Below are 12,151 nucleotides of genomic sequence, written 5' to 3' on the forward strand. Positions count from 1 at the left end.
TGAAGATCGATAAAGAAAACAAAGATCTAATGTTGTTAATATCTCTTCTGAATTCCTATTAGAATCTAGTAGATACTTCGTGCCATGATAGGGATGCCTTGGACCTCGATATTGTTATCTCTGCCCTTCAGTTGAAACAGAAGAGAAGAATTAACAATGAGGAAGGTACTTCTGCAAGGGCACTGGTTGCAAGGGGGAGACTGTTTAAATGAGAGAAGGGTAAGTTGCAATCGAGGTCTAGGTTGAATAGTAAAGGAAAGTTGAAGTGTTAAAATTGTGTAGGACATGACATATGAAGAAAGATTGCACAAATCCCAAAACCCATAAAGATAAGAATTCAGATAATTCATTGAAAGATACATATTCAGTGAAATTTAGCAAGGAGACAAGTGGATGCAACATATTGTCTATGCCTAAGATCGGACACTTGTATAAGAAGTGGATTTTAGATACTTGGGCATCGTATCATATGTGTGCTCATCGGAGTTGGTTTGCCACGTATAATGACTATGATGGTGGCCTGATTTTTATGGGTAACGATCATGCGTATAAGATAATTGGAATTGGATCAGTCCATATAAGAATGTTCGATGAGGAAGAGTGTACTCTAATGAATGTGAGGCATGTTCTAGATAAAAAAAAAAAATGATATCTTCGTGAGCTCTTAAGGCACTCGAATGTAAATTCATCGGGTATGAGTATGTCCTAAAAGTTTCGAAGGGGCACTCACAGTTATGAAGGCACAAAGAACAAAAACCTTTACAAGTTGATCGGGAGCACTGTGTCAGGCGGAGCTGCATCATCTGTAGTGGAATCCACGTCTGCACGTGTGTGTTATACGTGCTTAAGCCACATGAGTGATCGCGGTATGAAGATATTACTCAATTGTAGTTTAATTCTTACTTTTAAAAATCTTAATTTAGATATATGTGAGCATTGCATTTACCGTAAATAATTAAGCTTGTCATTTAAAACTTAGAAGCATATAAGTAAATGACAACTTAAATATATGCATTCTGATGTGTGGGAGTCGTCGCTCGTTGTTTCTAGAGGATGATCATTATTCTTTATAACATTCATTGATGACTATTCTAGAAAGGTATGAGCTTATTTTCTAAAATATAAATTCGATGTATTTGCTACTTTCAAGTTGTGGAATGCTATGATTGAAAAAAAAATCATGGTGGAAACAGAAAGTTTTAAGAACCGATAATGGTGGAGAGTTTATTTCAAAAGAATTTAATCAATTTTATAAGAATGAGGAGATTGCGAGGCATAACACTGTTACGCATACACCAGAGCAGATGGTGTGGTGGAGCATATGGACTAAACTCTTTTAGAAAGAGCATGAAGTATGCTAAGTAACATAACGTTAGGCAAGGAACTGTGGGCTAAGTCCGTTAACACCGCTTGCTATTTAGTGAATTGCAAAATTTCAGAAGAAGTATGGAGTGATCAGGAAATTGACTACTTAGGGTTGTGAATGAGTTGAAATAGACAAACGTGAAACACTTTAAGAAGATGAGTTGCGGGAAGAGGTGTATGAAGAGTTGGAGGTACCACCTATAAAGAGGAATCCATTGCGAAATTGTAGGTTATCGATGAGATGCATAAATGAGTTAAATGTTATGTTTGCCCTCATTACATATGAGAGGGATGCTCAAACAGACTGATTGCAAATGCGAGACTGATTGCGAAGGGTTATGCTCAGAAAGAAGCCATCAACTTCAGTGAGATATTTGCACCGATTGCGAAGCAAGTATCTATCATATTCATATTGGTGTTGTTTACCCAGCATAATCTAGAATTAGAACAGTTGGATGTGAAGACAATTTTTCTATGCAGGAAATTAGAAGAGCAAATTTACATGAAGCAACCTAAAGGGTTCAAAGTGCAGGAAGTAGAGAATAAGGTTTGCAGGTAAAAAAAATGTCATCGTATGACCTAAAACAGTCTCCTAAGTAGTGATATAAAAAGTTTAATTCTTCGTGATGAGTCAATGGTTTATTATAAGTGAGTTCGATCATTGTATCTACTTTAAATCATTAAGAGATGCAGAATTCATAATTCTGTTATTATATGTTGATGATATGCTTGTCGCTAGCCATAACATGTCTAAAATTAACATACTGAAGACTCATTTATCTAGGACATTCGAGATGAAAGATTTGGGAGCTACAAAAAGAATTATCAGTCAAGTTTAGACTTGATAAGGTTAGAGCAGTTAGTAAATATTGCACTACTGACTTTTGACTTTCTTTGCAACAATGTCCTACGTTTGATGAAGATAAGCAATATGTCTTGTGTGCCCTACTTGAGCGCAGTTGGCAGTCTGATGTTTGCCATGGTCTGTATGAGACCGAATATTTCACATGCAATGGGTGTTGTGAGTGAATACATGTCAAACTCTGGCAAGCAACACCGGGAGGCTGTGAAATAGCTACTTCGTTACATACGAGGTACAACTGATTACGTCTTGTCATTCAAAAATTTGAGGAGAAACTAATAGGTTATGTAGACACTGATTAAGTTGGTAATGTAGACAACAAAAGGTCGACTTCCGGTTACTCGTTTGTGTTAATGGGTGGAGCAATCAGTTGGATGTCGAAGCTTCAGTTTATAGTTGCTCTTTCTACAACCGAAGTTGAGTATATGACAATCACAAAAGTATTTAAGGAGGTGGTTTGGTTAGGAGAAATGATGAATGAGTTGAGGCTTCAACAAAAAGTTGTGCCTTTGTATTGTGATAGTAAGAGCGCTATCAATTTGGCAAAGAACTCAGTATATCATTCTCATACTAAACACATTAATATGCGTCATCACTTTATCTGACATATGCTAGTGGAAGACAATGTTACTCTTGAGAAGATTCACACTAGTGTAAATTCAACTGATATGCTTATAAAAGTGGTTCATGTTGAGAAGTTCGGGTTTTGCTTGACTTCTTTAGGCTTGGCGAAGGATGAATGAAGGCGAAGTATGCACACGAAGTGATTGTGAAGCTATGTTGAATATTAGAGATGGGGATAACAACTTGGATTTGTGGAGACTTAAGATTGAATCCACGGTGAAGATTGTTGATCAGGTGCATTCAATCTTCGATTGATTGACAATCTGGTCGATCGATCGAGAAAATCACAAATTAATCAATTTAGTTTCTGGATAGTTTTGGACATGTTCGATTGATCAAACATCCAAGCTCAATCAATCAAAATCATTCGAAAGAACTTGATTTTTTGATCTCTAGACACTTTTGGGCACTTTCGATCGATCTACAGAATCGAGTCAATCGGATCGAGGGTCATCGATCGGACTCGATCCGGCAAAGGTTTGATCAACAATGCATGCAACTTTTGCATAACTAGGATATATACATCAATATTTATATGTTATTACGGTTAAGAGACGTGCAAGAGAGAATTAAGGTTTTAAGAAATGGAATTTGTTTATAGAGACAAGGGTTTCAAATATGTAAATTGTTCGTCTATTGTAATTCTCTTTTCATAGTGGATCACTTGTTGCTTGGTGTCGTGATTTTTTCTCAAAAGGGTTTTTCCACATGCTCCAATTTTTTTTATCTGCTTCGTATTTGATTCGTTCTAAGGTTACTTCTCCACCTATCGTGCCGCTGCTACACTAATTTTCTTTTTTGGCCATCCATCTAATTGTTGCCATTCTCTTATCATCGAATGGTGAGTGGGGCCATGGTTTGAATGGTTTGTATTAGTGTGCATCTATTACCTTTGATGATGCTAGTAAACTGAAGAGAAATCAGTATGGGAAGCTCACCCATACTTTCCAAGGTGCCTGCCACGCGGCCACGTGTGAAATACAGACCATTCACTAGCTGGCCACCACTGTGTATTTTCAACCATTAGTCGAGCGTCTGTATGTCCATGGGGATTGTTAGCCAAAACCATTCATTTGCACACAAATCACCCTTGATAAGCTAACCAGCTTGACTTTTGTGTGCCATGTTATAAGATTTTGACCATTTATCCAATGACCAAAATCACCACCGTGGAAAATTGGTCACACAACCCTCCAATGTAGTTAATTGACCTAACCATTGGACAATCTTGTCCATCTGAAAAGATGAGTACCCTCTAACAAGAGAATTGGTTGGAATTGATTTCCACACAAAACTTGTAAGAGCTGATCATCTTAAATCAATTTTAAGGAATACACCATTAGCAGCCCTAAATTGGGTGAAGATATAATGACTGATGATTTAATTAATAATATGATTCGTGATAGAGGTGGAATGGCAGTAGAAGATTTCTCAAGCTGACTATTAGTTAGGATAAGTTAGGTAGGACATCTTCTGTAGACACCTAAAATTGAGATCATTTCATTACTTCTAACGGATGTTTGATTTGTCGTAATTACAATCCCAGAAACAGTAAAGCTTTATAGGGTCTTTCTGTCCAGGTGCAGGTAGTATGCATCTTCACAGACATGTTTATTTCACTAGACTCTCTCTAAGACAATGTTCAGATCGTTACGCTTTTCATGTGGGTCGGAATTTACCTGACAAGGAATTTCGTTAACTTAGAACCGTTATTGTTGCACCTTGAACTTTTCAATACCTGAGTATTGAAAGTTCTCGAGTGTCACCATTAAGTTTAACTTAGTATGTACATGTATACGATACCAATTTAGCTATCATAACCTTACATCTATTCTCCAACATGAATCTGAGCGTTGAGAATGATCTTCATCCATAAATCAAGTCATCCGACTGTTGATTTTAGGACAAGATCATCATATATCCAAGTATTTCAACTTGTCCATCATAACCAACCGTTTAGCCAACTATCCACTGATAGGTAAGGATATCTGACTGTCTACTTTGAATTTGGACCACCCGATCATAATAAACTAACTACTTGATATCTGCATCCACTCGTGTACATATTAAATTGAGATTCTTATCCATTCATCTTGTCACCACTTATAAATATGCTTAACCCACCATGAAAACTACAATCCGAGAAACTTACACATGTGAACAAGTCACTTGAATCTAATGGTATACATATTCTGCCTCTTGACTACTCCAAAAACCCATTTATGATCATCTGGTTACAAAACTGATTATATACCCACTTACGTACATGATCAGAGTACTACCCATCAAGTTTTTCTATTTTTAATATGTCATTTGACTATCTATTATGCTGGTTGATATATGTACATTCTCTTAATTAATTTGGTGAATAATTATTTATTCATAATGATTCAGATATAAGTTCTTTTGTAAGAATTACTTAGAAATGTGTCTATAACCATGTAGAACAATTAGATTTCCCAAACTATCATATCAACAATAATAACGAAAATGTCATTAACCTAGACCATTGAATTCTAGATCACATGGTTCCCACAATCCGTTTGATGTGAAATTTTATACTATGCCTATGTATCATAAATGAACCATACATGTCAAATTTCAGTCCTTAGATCATTGTAAAGGTGACTCAATTGACAAATCAGCCCCTTAACTGCTGATTTTTGTGTTCATCGAGTGAAGAACCCTCGTGGGTAGTCGTAATAGGATATTTCTCTTCATATGAATGACTTGGATTGCCCATCGTATGAACCAAGTGTGAAATATGAATACACCATTTTGGTAAGCTTTTTCTTAGGTGCGAAATTATCCTTTCAAGGCTTACAAACTCCTTATAAATCTGGATCTTCCGATTCAACCACTTCCTGCCATCCATCGCAACTCAAATTTGGACCAAACTTTAGTCTCATATGACTAGAGGGTTATACAAATTTAGAACATGATTTATGATCCTACACCGTTGAATGTTGAAGCCAGTTCATTCCTTTTAATGTAAAAGGTGAAATTTCATATTTAGGCCTTTTCCACCATTGATCAATCACCAACTTTTGTCCAACCGTTTGTCTATCTTGACTACACATTTCTTCCAAATTTAGGCCCTGATTATTAAGTGTGGACCGTCAATTGAGATCAGTTCGTTTTGGCACATGTTAAGAGAATTTTCAAGATAAGTCAACCTAAATTTCAAATCACTAAGAAAATCATATACTCCGGCTCTATTCAACGACCCTGACACAATGGACGAATTAGATTTAAAGAAAATCGTCAGAAAAGGATGAATTGGAGAAACCCAATCCAAGTGGGACGTGAAACACACCCCTCTCACACGCCCACTTTTTTATAAAAGGGGTGTGTGTTCCCCTCTCCACTAACACGCCTAGTCTCCCTATGCCCAATGAAGAGAGAGAGAGAGAGAGAGAGAGAGCCTAGACGCCATTATCATCTTCCTTTTCCACACGGATGGTGTCTCCCTCTTGCTCAAGCGACGTCGTAATTCATGTAAAAATTTTCCTACATCGAGATTTAGAGTTTAGATATAAGACTAAGGTGAGTGATTCCTTTAAGCTTACACTAATTTAAGTTGATATGATTTATCTTGTTTTGCATACCTTCATGTTACTGTGATTCTCCATGCAATTGATTGATTTACCATTAACAATTATTTATCCTTTTGAAAATTATGGTTAAGGAATGATTTTAATTATCCATGATTCTTATGAATTTATGAGGTGTGATGAGTACAAGCCTTGTCCCTTGCCAATTTTGAGAGTGACGCGTACTTTCCCTCTACATTGAGTTCGCCTTTGACTCCTCTCCCCTTATTCTTATTGAGTTAGTCTATTTGCTACTCTTCTCTTTTATTAAGATATCTTAATGCTACTTTTCTCTTTTAATAGGTTAGCCTTGTGCTACCTTCATTTATGGCTCGGGCATGTCTTGGAATTTCAAAACTCACATGGTTCAATTTATTGTCCTTTTAGTGCAATGATTTGTTAGAGGTCTCACATCTAGTGATTCATATATTTTATCGTGGACGTAATGCGCTCTGGGTAGTGACTCTCTTGGTCGACGCATAATTCCATGGATTTCGGGTAGTGATGCACAAATCGATGTAAGTAATCTGTAATGTGTGTTACATCACTTCCGAGATTGGATGTTGTAAATATTCGCTCCATTAACAAATTGTGTCACGTAATTCATATGATCTATGTGTTGTGCCGTCTAGAGGTATTCGTGTAAATCCACGGTAGCGTTGGACACGCTGGACAATCTCCATAGTTATGGGATGCGGGGCGAGTTGAGTTTTCTATGAATTATATTCCACATTATGATGATCATTACGTACAATGAACTGCACACACTTTGCTAGGCATGCATTCACACACACACACACACACACACACACACACATATATATTGGTTGCGCATACTGATACTACTCGTAGTAGTGGAGTACGAGACGTATCAGAACCCTTACATTACTTTCATGAATATCTTGAATTATTATTAATCTTAAAGAATAACTATCATTATGAGTAGGGTATTGACCCTCTCCAACCAGACAAATCAATGTTGTCAAATCGCATATGCCATTGTATGCGATCAGCATATGCTGTTCACATATGCGGTCGCACAATCGCATATGCCATGACATATTTTTTATAAAATAATAAAAAATTTAAAAATGAAAAAAAAATTTAAAAATGAAAAAAAATCTTAAAAAATAGGAAAAACTTGCCTAATTAGTACACATGATTGGATTGAGTTTTTTTTACTTATCTCATTATAGTTTGAGTGTTTCATTAAGTTATATATTTAATTACTTATATTATATTATATAAATTTTAACAAAACAATCAAGCTACATTAAAAGAGAACTAATTATTACAAACTTCAAGCAAAGAATTTTTACCGATAAATGGATAACTTGAAACAACTTACAAGTTATAACTTACAACTTAATTTACAAAAAGTAAGCACAACTTATAAAATACAAAAAATAAACATACTTAAAGTAATTGTAGAGAGATTAGAGTAAGAGAGAGAGAGTAATAGATTTAGAGCTTTGGAGTAGAGAATAGTGAAAATGGAGGGGATATGAGTGTCTATTTATAGGCAAAAGTTCTCCAAATTGAAAAAATAAAAAATAAAAAAATTACTTCCCCTCTAATTATTAGGAAATATGCGATCACATATGCAGTATGCGATCGCATACTCGCATATGCGATCGCATCTAAAAGTATGCCATGGCATACTTGCCAGGATCGCATATGCCATCATGGCATATGCGATTCGATCCATAGTATGCGCATATGCGATCGCATTTGACAACAATGGTACAAATGATGCAGGTAATGTGCAGATTAAAGACACGGATGACAACCCCCCTACGGAAGATTATTCTGAATAAATAAAGAGATAGCTTTACGTTTAGTTTTATTTATTTCCGCTGCAAACTTTGATAATGTAATAAGCTCTTATTGAGAGGGCATTTGATAATTTGTTGAATTTTTTTAATCTAATGAAATATTAAATATAGTTGATTTTACTCTCGTGAATGGTTACTTTGTGAATATAATTGGATGTAATATAAATGGAAAGAAAAGTAAGGTAAGATTTTGAAAGCATCCAAATCTTTACATTATTAACACCTGGAATTCTTGGGCATGAGTATATACTCTAGTTGCGAAAATTCGGGATATTATGTTAGTATCAGAGCATGAGAATGAGATTAATTGGGCCTAAGGGAATGGACCATCATAAGATTTATGTGACTAGGATATGATCATGAATTAAATGCATATACTCAATTGAATTCCCAAAGGAAATAAGAAGTTGAAGAATTAGAAACCCATATTTACGTTCCCCATTGGAAATATTAAGTTATACGTGGAATTTAGATATTATGAATATATGTACCTTCGGAATAAACTTCCAAACTCCCAAATAAATTTATCGTGGACTAAAATTCATCATTAAAAGGATTTCCAAGCAAGAAAAATAAGTTCCTCAAACCGGAATTGAATAATTTTCAATTTTCCTTTTTTTTTTTTTCATTTCGATGAAAACTGACACGTTAGGAAACTTTTGTTGGTCTCGATAGGTAGACTTATCAAAAAATTTTGAAACTTTTATAATATCTCAAATAGGTCTCCAGAAACTTCCCTCTAAAATTTCAGCTTGATTGGATCTATACAAAATTCTAGAAAAATTCAATAGTGTCAAAATTTGGCGAAAAATATTGCTGGACAACAAGTCTTTTTGCAGCTTACAGGGATGAAAGACTCACCAAACTGTAGAATATTACTTTGAAATTTTTTCTGGAGTCTTGGGAATAAGTCAGGGACTTATGTTTAAAATTTCAAATAATTTAGATATATGGTTTAGGAATTAAAAATCTAGGAGTGGTAGACTGTCAATATAAAACGATTTTTGGAATTTACAGTTATTAATATAAACGGCAACACCAAAAGCTAAGGTTCAACATAGGATGGACCACTGGGGCTTATCCTTTATGAAACCTAGTGTACTTTTATGATCAAATTTTTTAAAAAAGGTATATGATATTTCTCAAGAATCTAGAACGATCAGGATCACAGACTTACGGAACCATATTCAAACAAGCGGTTTAATCCCAATACCAAACATCGGGCGCTTGCTTATGAACTCAATGCCTTGATCATGCAAAAGTTTGAAACTCACTCGAATGAATGATACCAAAGAACTCACTGCCCTTGCCAGGGAAGAGTTAGATGTATCAGGCTTAGCCATATTATGACCGTTTCTCTGTATTGCTACGAAACACTATATATATATATATATATATATATATATATATATATATATATATATATATATATATATATATATATATATATATATATATATATATATATATATATATATATAGTAGGGGAATTAATGTATTAAATGCATAAATAAATCAAATAATTATATGCATATAAATCATGGGGTCGAGATTTTCATTTAAGGGGGGTATATTGTAGCGTCCCGATTTCGTGTAGTCAATTATACACCTAGACATATATATTTATCCCATAAAGAATATAATGAAAACTTAAACATAATGAATTAGTATAAATAGTAGAAGTAATTAAATTTTTGGGACGAAATTTTATTTAAGGGGGGTAGATTGTAACACCCCGAACTTTTCAATACCCGAGTATTAAAAGTTCTCGAATGTCACTATGAAGTTTAACTTAATATATACATGTGTACGATAGCAATTTAGTTATCTTAACCTTACATCAATTGTCCAACATAAATCTGATAGTTGAAAATGATCTTCATCCATAGATCAAGTCATCCGACCGTTGATTTTAAAACAAGATCATCATATGTCTAAGTATTTCAACTTGTTCATCATAACCAACCGTTCAGTCAACTATCCACTGATAGGTAAAGATATCTGACCGTCCACTTTGAGTTTGGACCACCCAATCATAATAAACTAACTACTTAATATCTGCATTTACTCGTAAGATTCTGATCCGTTCATCTTGTTCACCACTTATGAATATATTTAACCCACCATCAAAACTACAATCCGAGAAACTTACACATGTGAACAAGTCACTTGAATCTAATGGTATACATGTTCTGCCTCTTGACCACTCCAAAAACTCATTTGTGATCATCTGGTTACAAAACTGACTGATACCTACTTACGTACATGATTAAAGTACTAACCATCAAGTTTTTCTATTTTTAAAATGTTATTTGACCATCTATTATGTTAGTTGATATATATACATTCCCTTAATTAATTTGGTGAATAATTATTTATTCATAATGATTTAGATATAAGTTATTTTGTAAGAATTACTTAGAAACGTACTTATAATCATGTAGAACCATTAAATTTCTCAAACTATCATATCAGCAATGATTACGAAAATGTCATTAACATAGATCGTTGAATTCTAGATCACATGGTTCTCACGATCTGTTTGATGTGAAATTTTATACCGTGCTTATGTATCATAAATGAACTATACATGTCAAATTTCAACTCTTAAATCATTGTAAACGTACCCAATTAATAAATCAGCCTCTTAATCGTTGATTTTGGTGTCCCTCGAGTGAAGAAACCTCATGAGTAGTCGTAGTAGGATATTTCTCTTCATATGAACGACTTGGATTACTCATCATATGAACCAAGTGTGAAATATGAATACCTCACTTTAGTAAGTTTTTCCTTAGGCGCAAAGTTATCCTTTCGAAGCTTACAAACTCTTTATAAATCTTGATCTTTCGATTTAACCACTTCATATCATCCATCGCAACTCAAATTTGGACCAAACTTTGGTCTCATATGACTACAGGGTTATACAAAATTTAGAACACGATCTATGATCCCACACCGTTGAATGTTGAAGATAGTTCCTTCTTTTTTGTGCAAATGGTGAAATTGCATATTTAGGCTTTTTCCACCATTAATCAACCAACTTTTCTCCAACCATTTGCCTATCCTGATTACACATTTTTTTTTAAAAAAATAAAAATTGAGCCCTGATCATTCAGTGTAGACCATTAATTGAAATCTAGTTCGTTTTGGCACCCCGCATTACTTGGGCATTTCCTAAACATGTACCTACATCTAAAACAAGTAACAGGTCGTGCAACTTCAAATACTATGTAGTAACAAAACTCAACTCGATGGCAAACTCGATGGCCTTACCATCATTTATGTGATTCATCCATGCCCATTCATTTTGCGAAATCATTTTAGGGCATGAACCAAGAAATGGGGTAGATCCAAAGATCAAGTGGCCCACAATGGGAATAGTGACTTCCACCATTGACCCACTTTTTCTATAGTGTGGTCCACTTGATCTTTGGATCTGCCTCATTTTTTAGTTCATGCCCTAAAATGTAGTGAATATAACCCCCATCCCCAACCCCCCAACGCACTTCCTCAAAAGGCAGCTCCAGAAAGAAAAGGGGTTTTAAGCCTCCATTTTCTACCAATCTCAGCATTTTAGCACTTGCTTTGTCAAGCGGAGGACGAGAGGGGATTTGCAAAAGTGCATACAAAAACATCTTCAACCGCTGTTTGGATCAAAACTGCATCAGGCCTCAAAACATTCTCTCGGAGGGTGCGTCCCAACAGGGGGCACTGATAAAATTCCTTCATCAGCCCAATCTGGCCTTCCTATGATCAAAATCTCAGACAAGGCTTCTCGGGCTCCTCCAGAAACCAACCCTAGGTCCCATCTCATATACTGAAATGGATACTGATTTTCAGAACTCTCATTTGCAGAAAACCTAGCTCCTCTT

This window comes from Magnolia sinica, chromosome 3 (genome assembly GCF_029962835.1).
Source record: "Magnolia sinica isolate HGM2019 chromosome 3, MsV1, whole genome shotgun sequence".
Taxonomy (NCBI): domain Eukaryota; kingdom Viridiplantae; phylum Streptophyta; class Magnoliopsida; order Magnoliales; family Magnoliaceae; genus Magnolia; species Magnolia sinica.